The sequence below is a fragment of the Arachis hypogaea genome, chromosome 16 (assembly GCF_003086295.3).
Source record: "Arachis hypogaea cultivar Tifrunner chromosome 16, arahy.Tifrunner.gnm2.J5K5, whole genome shotgun sequence".
Lineage (NCBI taxonomy): Eukaryota > Viridiplantae > Streptophyta > Magnoliopsida > Fabales > Fabaceae > Arachis > Arachis hypogaea.
The window spans coordinates 75882649-75899310 of NC_092051.1; the positions used below are offsets into that span (position 1 = coordinate 75882649).

The 16662-nt window shown below is 39.6% G+C and overlaps 1 non-coding gene across 1 annotated transcript; it reads left to right on the forward strand.

The window, feature by feature from the left end:
• Positions 1–15881: 15881 nt before the first annotated feature.
• On the forward strand, positions 15882–15989 carry LOC112760297 (small nucleolar RNA R71). The gene has a single exon (XR_003180745.1). It is a non-coding gene; the product is annotated as a small nucleolar RNA R71 (small nucleolar RNA).
• The last annotated feature ends 673 nt before the right edge of the window (positions 15990–16662 follow it).

A 16662-nucleotide genomic window follows, 5' to 3' on the forward strand; every position in this document is an offset into this window, starting at 1 on the left:
CAAAACAGGGCCTGGGAACCCCCTGAAATCGCTGGGCACGTGTTTCATTTAAAAAATCATGTGCGCACATCGACGCGTACGCGCACTGCACGGGTACGCGTCCTTGGGCTCTTTTGCGACCTGCGCACAGCCGTACGGTGCGCGCGAGCGTTATAAGGGATATAGCCCAGCCATATAGGCGCGCCAGCTCCTCGCTCGGCTCCACTGCACTGGCTTTGGATGAACGCATCCACGCGTACGCGCACGGTGCGCGTGCGCGTGCGTGTGCAAATTCAATTCTTTGGTTTTGTTTCATGCTCCTTTCATTCATGCATGCTTCCTTCATTCCTCTTAGCCTTTTTTTCCCTGTAACTTCTGAAATCACTCAACAAGCAGATCAAGGCATCTAATGGTAATTAAGGAGGATTACAATGTATCAATTTTGATGCAAAAGAAGCACATTTTCATCTATGAGAAAAAAATGGGAAAGAGACACAAAATCATGCAGTTTTATATGAATAAGTGTGGAAGATCATTGATAAAACCCTTAAATTCTATGCATGATAAACCCTAAAAACGGGGTTTATCAGTGGCATGACAAAAGGATCTCACAGAAGGAGTTCAAACCAGGACAGCAAGTACTTTTTTATAACTCCAGGCTCAAAGTTTTCCCTGGCAAACTCAAGTCTAAATGGACTGGTCCCTACTTGGTGACAAAGGTTCTCCCTTATGGAAGCCTTGAACTCTTAGATGAAGCAACAAAGAGCAATTTCACAGCAAACGGTCACAGGGCAAAGCATTATTTGGGAGGCTCTTGGGACAGAGAAGAAGAGTCAGAAATTAAGTTGAGCAAGAATGAAGGATGTCAAGCCAGTGACATTAAAAGAGCGCTTGTTGGGAGGCAACCCAACCAGAGGTAGTTTTCTCTTCCTAAACTATTTCAATAAAAAGGTTAAGTAGAATATTCTGTATTTCAAGGAGCTAAGTTTGGTGTTGCACACCAAAATAATTTAAGAGTGAATGAAGGATGCTAAGTTTGGTGTTCCACTAAAAATCTCATTTAAAAACACATTTCAGCCCTCTGCATAAATGGTTACTAGCTCCAAGCAATGAGGGAGATCACTAAACCATTGTCTGTCTTCTAGTTTTTAGTTTTATTACTTTTAGCAAAAGCACATGGTTTTATGTAACTGATGCATCATAGACAGTAGCAAGAGAATAAGTTTGGTGTTCCCTCACCAAAGTAAGTTTAAGAAACTACAATAATTCATGCATGCTAACCATTTGCCTAAGTGCTTGGAAAAACAAGCTACTTCTAATAATTACGCAGAAAAAAAATACTCAGCCTCTTAAAAGAATCATCACCAAGGGAAATGCAAAAGTAAAAGATGATGAGGACAAAAGGAAAGCTGCAAGACACTCCTGAGAGGTTGTATTCTCACTAAATTCACTCAACTTTTGAAATGTTCTGAATGAGAAGTTGCTGTTTACCTTGACGTTTAGTTCAAATAATGCAAATTTTGATGTCTGCACTAGTTTAAATGCTTGTCTTTATCACTCATCTGCATTAAATTCATGTCTTGTTTCCCCTTTTTGCATCAATAAGAGAAAATGTTTGAAATAGAAAGTGATTGTCCAATGTAGTAGGAATTAGAATAAAGACTTGTGGTGGTAATTGCTTGATTAGATGATAAGCTCAAAAATAAAAGCTGCAGAATAGAATGTCTTTTGTAGTGAGAACTTAGTTGCTGTTATCAAACCTTTTATTAATGATCATCCCTTGGAAAATGAAGGAAAGTAAGAAAGAAAGAGAAAAGAAAAGCCAAGGATTGGCAACAAGAAACAAATAATAAGGCTAGACACCAATAGCTTGGACCTTAGGACATATTCATGTGGTGTTTCTTGTACTAGGATATGCTTGGACAATTAAGTTCTGAGGAGTGTTTTAAAACTTGGTAACTTGGATTAACTAATCTGGGATTATCAACCGAAAGTTCATTATCAAGAGTAACCTACTTACAAAGTATTTAGTAATCCAAAGAGGTGCTGGGCATCAATGTTCCTAAGAAAAATTATGAGCCAAGTGTCTGTAGTGAAGAGGTGTTGAGAAAAATTGAAGCCAAAAGGCTACTGCAACACTTGACACTAAGCTACCATTAAGAAATAAGCTTTCTAAGCTAAAGAGAGAACGAAAAATCAAAAAGGGATCAATCAAAGAGCAAGGAATTATAACAGCAACTCTAGTGAATCCTCCAAGGGACATTTCTTATCGATTAGCAAAGAATAAGTGAGTTGCATCTGTCTGCATAAAATCCCATAGTCTTAATTCAATTACCTGCTAAATAAGGACATGTATACTTCTCCGTTTGATTTCATTTCTTCTCATGTTTAGTGCTTCCTTGCGGACAAGCAAGGTTTAAGTTTGGTGTTATGATGACAAGTTATCTTATGCTAGTTTTACAAGCATTTTTCATTAGTTTCATTAGGTTTTATGCACTTTCTTGCACAATAAGTAAGTAATTAGAGTGTATTTTCTTGATTATCTTGAATCAATCAACCATCATTTATTTTACACAAAATCATAGGGTTTATGCTAGAATTAATTGATTTCATGAATGATGCAAAGACTTTGTGAATTTGGTAATACGTTGATTGTTTGTTTGGTTGCTTGTAGGTGAAGAATTGAAGAAAAGGGGGAGGCCAATCAAGGGAGCAACGTTCAAAGAGTGAACTTGGAGTTCACTAATGCAACGCACCAAGGGGCCGCACTCAGCAACACTTTTAGGCCAGTGTTCACTTTGGAAGTGAATGTAGAGTTCACTTTGTGAATGTTTTCGTGGATTGCTGGCCAAGGAAGGAAGGTTAGCATCAAAGAGGCAAGGGATAGCGTTCAAAATTTGAACGTGGGGTTCACTTTGTGAAATTTATCGTGAATTTCACACTTGGGAGGCCATCTTGTACACTAAGGAGCGTTCAATTAATGAACGTAGCGCTCAACCAAGGGAGCAGTAGGAGAAGCGCTCAACCAAGGGAGCGCTAGGCAACGTTCAACAAGTGAACGTGACGTTCACTAAGTGAACGCTAGGCAAGAAGGATTGCGCACGTGAGGAAGCATGCAAGCAAAGTGAACGTGGAGTTCACAAAGTGAACTTAATGCTCCACTAGGAGGAGACCCAAGCCACAAAATGCACTCTGAGCCAATTAAACCAGGCAAATCCAGATCCACTTCTTCAAGGCCAAATCAAAAGCCCATTCCAATGGCTCAATGGCTGAAAATAGAAAGTGTATAAATAGGAGCAATTTTGATTTGAGAAGGACATTTACTTAATTTTTGTTTTACTTTTACTTTTGGCTCTCTTTTAATTTTCTTTTGAATTTGGGGGAATTGGGATCGGATCTGAGTTTATTTTCTGTATTCATTTTCTTTCTGCTACAACTTCTACTCTCTGCTTTTTGGTTTTTGAAATCTGATTGAAGAATTCTCTAAAGTTCTTCATCTTGGAGTTCCATTTCTTTTCTGTTTTCTGAATCTATGAATTAAAGATCAGATCTCAATTGTTTCTTTCTGATTTACCTTCTTCTGCAATTTTTCATTTCTGTTTTGGTTCATCTGCAATTTCTCTTCATCTCATAGTTCTTTAGTTTACTGCACTTAAATTTTCTAGTTCAATTTGAATCCCAATACCCAAATCCCTTTTATTCTTCAAGCAATTTACATTTCCCAGCAATTTAGATTCAATAATTTAAGTTTCTTGCACTTAATGTTTCAGTCATTTACCTTTCTTGCAATTTAAGTTTCAGCTCTTTTACTTTCTTGCTCTTTAAGTTTCTACAATTTACTTCTTCTACACTTTACTTTTCTGCAATTTACTTCTTCTGCACTTTACTTTTCTGCAAATTTACTTTCTGCACTTTAACTTTCTACAATTCACTTTCTGTTAATTAAAATTTCACTCAAATCACCAACTATTTGGTTAACTAAATTCATCACCTAACTAAAGTTGCTCAATCCTTCAATATCTATGGGATCGAGCTCACTCTTGTGAATTATTACTACTTAATGCGACCCGGTACACTTGCCGGTGAGTTTATGTGGAATCGTTTTCCCTCATCACACAAGCACCATTCCCACAGAGGCTCAGAGGAGGTGAGAAGTTAATGTCATATTCAAGATTCCTAAATATGTTTGCATCTCTCAGTGTCAACATCCCCTTTATCAAAACTCTCCAATAGATGCCTACATACATCAAGTGCATGAAAGAGCTACTAACCAAGAAGGAAACCTTAAAAGAGGGACAAACAGTGACAAGGAACAAGGAATGTAGTGCCCTCATCAAGAAGGATGTACTCCTGAAGAAAAAAGATACAGGGAGCTAGCATAAATGTGATGCCTCTATCTCTTATGAAGAACTTGTAAATCAATGAGTTGAGATCCACTGATGTAATCATCCAATTGGCAGATAAAACTCAGAAGCAGGCCGAAGGAGTAGTCAAAAATGTATTGCTGAAAGTAGGAAACTACTTCCTCCCCACTGACTTTGTTGTTCTGGACATGGAGGAAAGTTACCTCCATCCCATTATTATGGGGAGACCATTTCTAGCTACTGGTCAAGCACTCATTGATGTAGAACAAGGAGAGTTAATACTGAGAATACATGATGAGCAGCTCACTTTTCATGCTTTCAAACTTACATCTGAGTCTGAACCAAAACCTAAATAGCTAAAGGATGATAACAGCAACATGTGTACAAAGGAAAGCAACAGCAAAACAGCAGCTGAACCCCTAAAACAGTCCTTGGTGAACAAGCAAGAATTTCAAGAGATACATCAACCAAGAGAAGTCAAGGAAGAGCTGAAGCCACAAGAATCAGGAAGAGCAGCTAACAAGGATCTCCCTAACACAAGAGTCAATGGAACACTACTGGGAGATGAGAAAAGAGTTGTGAAGAAATTGCCAAGGGGATGGAGAAACAAGAAGGTTCCTACAAAAGGTTTCTCCCCTGGAGATAAAGTGATATCAATCCATCATCCACAAATCCCACCCTATCTTCCAACCATTCCATCCCAGTTACCCCAAGTGTTCACAGTAAAAAAAAGTCCTTTCCCTCGAGCATTTGGAAATTGTCAAGGAATCAAATGGAGACCGCTTCACTGTTAGGGGAGAAGACCTAAGGCACTACAATCTGCCCTGACAAAAACCAACCGTCAAGCTAGTGACGATAAAAGACCGCTTGTTGGGAGGCAACCCAACCAAAGGTAGTCATCTTTTCCTACTTAAATTCAATAAAAGAGCTAAGTAGATTCTCTGCATTGCATGGAACAAAGTTTGGTGTGGCACACCAAAGAATATTAAGGGTGAATGTGTAATTCTAAGTTTGGTGTTCCACCACGGATTTTATTAAGAACACTTTGCACCCTCAGCATAATTAGTTATTAGCTCCAAACAATCAAAGAATTTACTCAAAAGTTGTTTGTTTCTAGTTTCTAGTCTGTTATCTAGTTTGCAGTTATTTTCTAGTTCATAGTTTTAATTCTTAATAAAAGCACTTGATGTTTTCTGCATAGATTCAATTTCCTGCATAAGGCAAGAAACTAAGTTTGATGTTCACACACCAACTTAAGTTCAAAAGCCTACAAACATACAAGCATGCTAACAATCTCTCAAGTGCTTGGGGAAGAAGCAACTTCCAAAAACTTGCAGGAATTCAATCAATCTCTTGGAAGGAATACACACCGTTGGCTAGGAGTAAAAAGAAAGACACAAAAACCAAAGATGGTGATAGAAGAGAGCAAGCAGCTAGAAGGCACCACCAAGAGGTTGTATTGTTAATTAATTCCATCTACTATGAAATGCTCTAAATTGGAAGTCTGAATGATCCCATGTTAATAGTCAATTATAGTTTAAGTCATTTTGCATTCTGTGTATTTAAATTTTGCAATAAGTATGCTAGCTTAGGTGTGTGTGCTTTCACTTTCACCTGTTTAAATGCTTGTCTTGTCCCCTGATTCTTTTCAATTTCAATAAAAAAAATGTTTGAACAAGAAGTGGAATAGTTCTTTTTTAGCAAGAAGTGAAATAACAGTAAGTGGTGGTATGTATGTTTGATTGTGTAGTAGCTCACTTATAATGAATAAAGGATATATTGTTCCTCTTCTAGTGAAAACTAGCATGCTGTCTATGAATCTTAGTAAATAAAAGTCCTTGGATGAAAGAAAAATAAACAAAAAGAAAGAAAAAAAGAATGGCCAAAAGTGGCAGCAAAAACAAAAGAAAGCAAAGAATAAGGCTAGACACCAATAGCTTGGACCTTAGGACATATGCCTGTGGTGTCTCTGTACTAAGATCTGCTTGGAGGATTAGGTACTATGGAGTGCTTTAACACTTGGTAACTTGGGTTAAATAACCCAGGATTATCAACCGAAAGTCCATTATCAAGAGCAACCTAGTTACAAGACATTTAGTAGCCCAAAGAGGTGCTGGGCACCAATATCCTAAGAAGAATTGTGAGCCAAGTGTCTGTAGTGAATATGTGTTGAGTACAAATAAGCTAAGAAACTGCTACAACACATGACACTGAGCTAAAGTTTACTGGAAAAGAAAATAAAGAAAAGCAACTACCAAGGATGAGTGAATAATAAGAGGTCATAGAAGTGTGTAAATTGATGCTTGAAGGAGACATTCTATGCCTAAAGATCAACAAGAAGTGAGTTACCACATTTTCTGCATAAAACCCTATTAACTAAAAATAACGACTTGCTGATATGAACATGCCCTTCTGTTTCATTCTTTCCTCTTAATAATTCAGTACTTGATTAGGGACAAGCAAGATTTATGTTTGGTGTTGTGATGCCAGGGCATCGTAGGCTAGTTTCACTAGACTTTTTCTTTATTTTTAATAGGTTTTATGCACTTTCTTGAGTTATAAGTAAGCAAATTGGGTAGAAATTTGTGCATACCTAGATTCATCCAATTATGATTAATTTGATGCAATTTCATGAGAATTATGCTATAATTACTTGTGTGTTAAGAATGATGAGAATTCTCATGACTTTATCAAGGCTTTGATGCATGTATTGGTTGATGATAGGTGAAAGAAAGCATGGAGGAATGTTGAAGAAGGAGCCTGGAAAAAGATGAAGAAGAAGCAACATTGGTGGCCAAGTTGGACCACCGACGTTGCCTCCAACGTTCGAAGAGAGGCAGAGCAAGTCTCTGCATGATTTACTAATGCTCACGTTGGAGGGAGCGTTGGACATCCAACATTACCCCCAACGTTGTGATAAAAAGTTCAATTATGGAGCTAAATGAATTTTGAGTGACGCATACGCGTCGTAGACGCGTACGCGTGAAAGAACAAAATTTTTGTATCCACGTGCAAGCTTAAGTCACGCGCATGCGTGGAATGGCAAAATTGACCATCTACGAATACGCGCGGGTCACGCGTATGCGTAAAAAACAAACGTTTGAGGTCAAACATTGCCTCAAATGTTGCCTCTAACATCCGCGACGAGGAGACCAGAATTTGAAGTTGAAAAACGTGAATCGACGCGCACGCGTCAGTGATGCATACGCGTCAGTGACGCATACGTGTAGATGGGAAAAAGGGCAATTCACACGTGAGCATGGTGCACACGTACGCGTGAATTAGCAAAATCACAGACTTCACGCTTAAGCGTGAAGCACACGTACGCGTGGGTAAGCAGAACGTTGGCCCTCCAATGTTGAGTCAAACGCCAATGACAGCAAAGTATCTGGTTTTTTAGGTTTTTTTTCTAAATGGCGTTTGAGTCAACGTTGGCCATCAAACGTTGACTCCAACGTGAAGCATCAGAATTCACAATTCAAACAAATCTCTTCTCAACAGCAAGGGAAACAAATTGGAGCAACTTCAACCCAATTCCATCAAGGCCAAAAGCCCAATTCAAAGATTGAAGATCAAGGGAAGAATGTGTATAAATAGCTTAGAATTTAAGTTAGAAAGAACTTTGACTTCACTTTTCACTCCGGTTCATTTTAATTTCTTTCAATTCAGCAATGTATCTTTCAATTTATATTTCTATTTTGAGAGCTATGAATAACTAAACCCCTTTAATTGGGTTATGGAGCTCTATTGTAATTCAATGGATCAATAGTAGTTTTCATCTTCTTCTTCTTTCTTTTCTCTTGATTTTTGTTAGAAAGCTTTCGGTCTTCATTCAATTGGAAAGTTGTCTTGAGAGAGAAGCTATCCATAATTGGAATTCTTCGGATCCTTGAGAGTCGGATGAAGAATTCATGCTAGAATTGCTTTCTCACATTGGATTAGATTGGGGGTTGGATGGATATAGTGACATGTAATCCTACCAATACTTTGATCTATGAATTTGTGTGGTATAGTCAGTGACCGAACTTCAACTCTTCACATGAGCAATTAAATCAAGACATTGCGCAATTGTTCATGCTTAGAGAGATTGGTGAGCCAAGACATTGGGATCCAATCATCTAAGATTACCAAGCAATGTCAATGAATGCATTGATTGAGGAAGAGATGAAAATGATTTTATCCGGAGAGTTCAATATCTCCCGAAACCCAATGAGTCCCATATTTCTGATCTTGCCCATTCTTTTACATTTTGCTCTTTAATTTCATGCTAATCTCCATTCTCATTTAACTTCCAGCATTTTAAGATTTTGTCATTTAATTTCTTGCAATTTAAGTTTCCCTCCAATTTTACTTTCTGCAATCTCAACCAAATCTAATTTCACTCAACTAGCACAATTCTCTAATTAACATTGATCAATCTACCAATCCCTGTGGGATTCGACCTCACTCTACTGTGAGTTTTTACTTGACGATGAACTAGTGCACTTGCCGGTAGGAAATTGTTGAGAGACGATTTTCAAGTGAATCACTACGGACACCCCACCAACGAGTGCTACGACTTGAAGAATGTCATAGAAAAATTGGCTCGAGAAGGAAGACTGTACCGATTCCTGGCCAACAGAACCGATGAGCCAAAAAATAGAAGAAAGGATGAAGAGGAGGGGCAAGCTGAATGACCTCCTCACACCCCGGAAAGACACGTTCATATGATCAACGGAGGATTCGCAAGAGGAGGAATCTCCAAATCATCCCGAAAAAAACATCTCAAAGAAGTATACCATCTCGGGGAAGGGGATCGGACATCCGACCTCCCCACTATTGCCTTCACCAAAGAAGACGCCGCGGGCATCATCTGCGTGCATGATGACCCCGTGGTCATTACTATTATACTCGCCAATACCAATCTCCAACGAAAACTGGTCGACCAAGGAAGCTCTGCGGATATCTGGTGCACGAAATTGTGATCTTAGGCAACGGCGCCAGAAACTCTGTACGCACGTCTTAATAAATCGTTTTTCATTCACAACTTCGATACAACTAACCAGCAAGTGCACTGGGTCGTCGAAGTAATAAACCTTACGTGAGTAAGGGTCGATCCCACGGAGATTGTTGGTATGAAGCAAGCTATGGTCACCTTGTAAATCTCAGTCAGGCGGATATAAAATAGTTATGGAGTTTTCGAAAATAAATAATAAATAGATAGAAACTAAGGATAGAAATACTTATGTAATTCATTGGTTAGAATTTCAGATAAGCGTATAGAGATGCATTCGTTCCTCTGAACCTCTCCTTTCCTGCTGTCTTCATCCAATCAATCTTACTCTATTCCATGGATGGCTTTATGTAAGGGCATCACCATTGTCAATGGCTACATCCCATCCTCTTGTAAAAATGGTCCAAATGCTCTGTCACGGCAGGGCTATTCATCTGAGGTTCTCGATCATACTGGAATAGGATTCACCCTCCTTTTGCGTCTGTCACTACGCCCAGCACTCGCGAGTTTGAAGTTCGTCACAGTCATTCAATCCCAGAGTCCTACTCGGAATACCACAGACAAGGTTTAGACTTTCCGGACTCTCATGAATGCCGCCATCAATCTAGCTTATACCACGAAGATTCTGATTAAGAGATCCAAGAGATACTCATTCAATCTAAGGTAGAACGGAAGTGGTTGTCAGGCACGCGTTCATATGGAATGATGATGATTTCACATTCATCACATTCAGGTTGAAGTGCGAATGAATATCTTAGAAGCAGAATAAGTTGAATTGAATAGAAAAATAGTAGTACTTTGCATTAATCTTTGAGGAACAGCAGAGCTCCACACCTTAATCTATGGAGTGTAGAAACTCTACCGTTGAAAATACATAAGTGAAAGGTTCAGGCATGGCCAAATGGCCAGCCCCCAAAACGTGATCAAAGATGATCCGAAGATCATAAAATGTCTAATACAATAGTAAAAAGTCCTATTTATACTAAACTAGTTACTAGGGTTTACAGAAGTAAGTAATTGATGCATAAATCCACTTCCGGGGGCCACTTGGTGTGTGCTTGGGCTGAGCTTGAATATTACACGTGTAGAGGCTCTTTCTGGAGTTGAACGCCAGGTTGTAACGTATTTCTGGCGTTTAACTCTGGTTTGTGACTTGTTTCTGGCGTTTAACTCCAGACAGCAGCGTAGAACTGGCGTTCAACGCCCTTTTACATCATCTAAACTCGGCCAAAGTATAGACTATTATACATTTCTGGAAAGCCCTGAATGTCTACTTTCCAAAGCAATTCGAAGCGCGCCATTTTGAGATATATTGCTCCAGAAAATCTACTTTGAGTGCAGGGAGGTCAGAATCCAACAACATCGGCAGTCCTTCTTCAACCTCTGAATCTGATTTTTGCTCAAGTCCCTCAATTTCAGCCAGAAAATACCTGAAATCACAGAAAAACACACAAACTCATAGTAAAGTCCAGAAATATGAATTTAACATAAAAACTAATGAAAACATCCCTAAAAGTAACTAGATTCTACTAAAAACATACTAAAAATAATGCCAAAAAGCGTATAAATTATCCGCTCATCACAACACCAAACTTAAATTGCTGCTTGTCCCCAAGAAACTGAAAATCAAATAGGATAAAAAGAAGAGAATATACTATAAATTCCAAACTATCAATGAAACATAGCTCCAATCAGATGAGTGGGACTTGTAGCTTTTTGCCTCTTGAATAGTTTTGGCATCTCACTTTATCCATTGAAGTTTAGAATGATTGGCATCTATAGGAACTCAGAGTTCAGATAGTGTTATTGATTCTCCTAGTTCAGTATGATCATTCTTGAACACAGCTATTTTATGAGTCTTGGCCGTGGCCCTAAGCACTTTGTTTTGCAGTATTACCACTGGATACATAAATGCCACAGACACATAATTGGGTGAACCTTTTCAGATTGTGACTCAGCTTTGCTAAAGTCCCCAATTAGAGGTGTCTAGGGTTCTTAAGCACACTCTTCTTTTGCTTTGGACCTTGACTTTAACCGCTCAGTCTCAAGTTTTCACTTGACACCTTCACGCCACAAGCACATGGTTAGGGACAGCTTGGTTTAGCCGCTTAGGCCAGGATTTTATTCCTTTAGGCCCTCCTATCCACTGATGCTCAAAGCCTTGGGATCCTTTTTATTACCCTTGCCTTTTGGTTTTAAGGGTTACTGGCTTTTTTGCTCTTGCCTCTTGGTTATAAGAGCTTTTGACTTTTTCTGCTTGCTTTTTCTTTTTCTTTCTATTTTTTTTCGCTATTTTTTCTTCTCTTTTTTTTTTCTGCAAGCTTTGTTCTTTGCTGCTTTTTCTTGCTTCAAGAATCATTTTTATGATTTTTTAGATTATCAAAAAACATGTCTCCTTGTCATCATTCTTTCAAGAGCCAACATATTTAACATTAATAAACAGCAACTTCAAAAGACATATGCACTGTTCAAGCATTCATTCAGAAAACAAGAAGCATTGTCACCACATCAATATAATTAAACTAAGTTCAAGGATAAATTCAAAACTCATGTACTTCTTGTTCTTTTTGAATTAAAACATTTTTTATTTAAGAGAGGTGATGGATTCATAGGACATTCATAACTTTAAGGCATAGTTACTAACTACTAATGATCATGTAATGAAGACATAAACATAGATAAGCACTTAACATAGAAAACGAAAAACAGAGAATGTAAGAACAAGGAATGAGTCCACCTTAGTGATGGTGGCGTTTTCTTCTTGAGGAACCAATGATGTCCTTGAGCTCTTCTATGTCTCTTCCTTGTCTTTGTTGCTCCTCCCTCATTGCTTTTTGATCTTCTCTTATTTCATGAAGGATGATGGATTGCTCTTGATGTTCCACCCTTAATTGTCCCATGTTGGAACTTAATTCTCCTAGGGAGGTGTTGATTTGCTCCCAATTGTTTTGTGGAGGAAAATGCATTTGAGGCATCTCCGGGATCTTATGGTGATGAGCTTCATGCGTCTCTTGAGATCCATGAATGGGCTCTCTTGCTTGCTCCATCCTTTTCTTAGTGATGGGCTTCTCTTCCTCAATGGGAATGTCTCCTTCTATGGAAGCTCCAGCTGAGTAACATAGATGGGATGAGGAAAAGCTAGCCTTGCCATGGGGGAGGACTTTTCGGCTATTTTGTAGAGTTCAAGGGAGATGACTTCATGAACTTCTACTTCCTCTCCAATCATGGTGCTATGAATCATGATGGCCCGATCCACAGTAACCTCAGATCGGTTGCTAGTGGGGATGATGGAGCGTTGGATGAACTCTAACCATCCTCTAGCCACAGGCTTGAGGTCCAATCTTCTTAGTTGAACCGGCTTGCCTTTGGAGTCAATCTACCATTGAGCTCCTTCCACACATATGTCCATGAGGACTTGGTCCAACCTTTGATTAAAGTTGACCCTTCTAGTGTAGGGGCGTGCATCTCCTTGCATCATAGGCAAGTTAAACGCCAACCTCACATTTTTCGGACTAAAATCTAAGTATTTCCCTGAACCATTGTAATATAATTCTTTGGGTTTGGGTTCTTACTTTGATCATGGTTCCTAGTGATCCATGCATTGGCATAGAACTCTTGAACCATTAGGATGCCGACTTGTTGGATGGGGTTTGTTAGAACTTCCCAACCTCTTCTTTGGATTTCATGTCGGATCTTCGGATACTCATTTCTCTTGAGTTTGAAAGGGACCTCGGGGATCACCTTCTTCTTGGCCACAACATCATAGAAGTGGTCTTGATGAGCTTTGGAGATGAATCTTTCCATCTCCCATGACTCGGAGGTGGAAGCTTTTGTCTTCCCTTTCCCTTTTCTAGAGGATTCTCCGGTCTTAGGTGCCATCAATGGTAATGGAAAAACAAAAAGCTTATGCTTTTACCACACCAAACTTAGAATATTGCTCGCCCTCGAGCAAGAGAAGAAAGAATAGATGAAGAAGAAGAAGAAAATATGGAGGAGAGGAGGGAGATGTGTTTCGGCCAAGAAGGGGAAGAGAGGGTTGTGTTGTGTGAAAATGAAGAAGAATGGAGGGCTTTATATAGGGAAGGGAGGGGGGTAAGGTTTCGGCCATATAGGGTGGGTTTGGGTGGGAAATTGATTTTGAATTTTTAAGGTAGGTGGTGTTTATGAGGTAGGTTTATGGGGAAGAGTTGATGGATGTGAGTGGTGAAGTGGTGATAGGGAAGAGAGATTGAGGTGATTGGTGAAGAGTTTTGGGAAAGAGTGTTTATGGGATTGTGTGAAAGAGGGGTGAGAAGAAGTGAGTGGAGGTAGGTGGGGATCCTGTGGGGTCCACAGATCCTGAAGTGTTCAAGGATTTACAACCTTGCACCAAATTAGGCATGCAAAATGCCCTTGCACACAACTCTGAGCGTTCAGCACCAGATTGGTGCTTGTTTTGGGCGTTGAACGCCCATTTGTTGCCCATTTCTGGCGTTGAACGCCAGAACCATGCTTGTTCTGGGCGTTCAGCGCCAGCTCTTCTCCAGGGTGCAATTCTGGCGTTCAAACGCCCAGATGCTGCCCATTTTGGGCGTTTAGCGCCAGAACCATGCTCTGTTCTGGCATTGAACGCCAGCCAGATGCTTCTTACTGGCGTTTAAACGCCAGTAAGGTCTTCCTCCAGGGTGTGATTTTTCTTCTGCTGTTTTTGATTCCGTTTTCAATTTTTATATTTATTTTGTGACTCCACATGATCATGAACCTAATAAAACATGAAAGAACAAGAAAAATAGAATTAGATAAATAAAAATTGGGTTGCCTCCCAACAAGCGCTTCTTTAATGTCAATAGCTTGACAGTGGGCTCTCATGGAGCCTCACAGATGTTCAGAGCATTGTTGAGACTCCCCAACACCAAACTTAGAGTTTGGATATAGGAGTTCAACACCAAACTTAGAGTTTGGTTGTGGCCTCCCAACACCAAACTTAGAGTTTGACTGTGGGGGCTCTGGTTGACTCTGTCTTGAGAGAAGCTTTTTATGCTTCCTCTCCATGTTTATAGAAGGATAACCTTGAGTTGTAAACACAAGGGAGTCCCCATTCAATTGAAGGACTAATTCACTTCTGTCAACATCAATCACAGCTCTTGCTATGGCTAGGAAGGGTCTTCCAAGGATGATGAATTCATGCTCATTCTTCCCAGTATCCAAGACTATGAAATCAGCAGGGATGTAAAGGCCTTCAACCTTTACTAACACGTCCTCTACTTGTCCATAAGCCTGTTTTCTTGAATTGTCCGCCATCTCTAATGAGATTTTAGCAGCTTGCACCCCATAGATTCTCAGTTTCTCTATTACAGAGAGGGGCATGAGGTTTATCCCTAAACCAAGGTCACACAGAGCCTTTTCAAAGATCATGTTGCCTATGGTACAAGGTATTACGAACTTTCCAGGATCCTGTTTCTTCTGAGGCAACGTCAGTTGATCCAGATCACTTAGTTAATTGGTGAACAAAGGAGGTTCATCTTCCCAAGTCTCATTACCAAATAAATTGGCATTCAGCTTCATGATTGCACCAAGGTACTTGGCAACTTGCTCTTCAGTAGTATCCTCATTTTCTTCAGAAGGAGAATACTCATCAGAGCTCATGAAGGGCATAAGGAGGTTCAATAGAATCTCTATGGTCTCTACATGAGTTTTAGATTCCTTTGGTGCCTCAAAGGGAAACTCCTTATTGATCACTAGACGTCCCAGGAGGTCTTCCTCACTGGGATTTATGTCCTCCCCTTCCTCTCCAGGTTCGGCTGTGTTGACTATGTCAATGGCCTTGCACTCTCCTTTTGGATTTTCTTCTGTATTGCTTGGGAGAGTACTAGGAGGGATTTCAGTGATCCTTTTACTCAGCTGGCCCACTTGTGCCTCCAAATTTCTAATGGAGGACCTTGTTTCATTCATGAAACTTACAGTGGCCTTAGATAGATCAGAGACTAAGTTTGCTAAATTAAAGGTATTTTGTTTAGAGTTCTCTATCTGTTGCTGAGTGGATGATGGAAAAGATTTACTATTGTTAAACCTATTTCTTCCACCATTATTAAAGCCTTGTTGAGGCTTTTATTGATCCTTCCATGAGAGATTTGGGTGATTTCTCCATGAGGGGTTATAGGTGTTTCCATAAGGTTCACCCATGTAATTCACCTCTGCTATTGCAGGGTTTTCAGGATCATAAGCTTCTTCTTCAGAAGATGCCTCTTGAGTACTGTTGGATGCAGCTTGCATTCCATTCAGACTCTGAGAAATCATATTGACTTGATGAGTCAATATTTTATTCTGAGCCAATATAGCATTCGGAGTATCAATTTCAAGAACTCCCTTCTTCATAGGCGTCCCATTACTCACAGGATTCCTCTCAAAAGTGTACATGAACTGGTTATTAGCAACCATGTCAATGAGTTCTTGAGCTTCTGCAGGCGTTTTCTTTAGGTGAATGGATCCACCTACAGAAGTATCCAATGACATTTTGCCAATTCAGATAGACCATCATAGAATATATCCAGGATGGTCCATTCTGAAAGCATGTCAGAAGGACACTTTTTGGTCAGTTCTTTGTATCTCTCCCAAGCTTCATAGAGGGATTCACCTTCTTTCTGTCTGAAGGTTTGAACATCCACTCTAAGCTTACTCAGCTTTTGAGGAGGAAAGAACTTGGCTAAGAAAGCCTTGACCAGCTTATCCCAAGAGTTCAGGCTATCCTTAGGTTGAGAGTCCAACCATACTCTAGCTCTATCTCTTACAGTAAAAGGGAAAAGCATGAGCCTCTAGACTTCAGGATCTACTCCATTAGTCTTAATAGTATCACAGATCTGCAAGAATTCAGTTAAGAACTGAAAAGGATCTTCAGATGGAAGTCCATGAAACTTGCAGTTCTGCTGCATCAGAGAAACTAATTGAGGTTTCAGCTCAAAATTGTTTGCTCCAATGGCAGGAATGAAGATGCTTCTTCCATGTAAATTGGAATTAGGTGCAGTAAAGTCACCAAGCATCCTCCTTGTATTATTATTATTTTCGGCTGCCATCTCCTCTTCTTGTTCGAAAATTTCTGAAAGGTGCTTGCTAGATTGTTGTAATTTAGCTTCTCTTAGTTTCCTCTTCAGAGTCCTTTCAGGTTCTGGATCTACTTCAACAAGAATATTCTTGTCTTTGCTCCTGCTCATATGAAAAAGAGGGACAGAAAGATAATAATAATAGGGGTCCTTTTTACCACAGTATAGAGGTCCATGTGTGAGTAGAAGAAAAGAAGAAGATGAGAGAGAAAGAGAATTTTCGAAAATAATTTTTGAAAAAGAGTTAGTG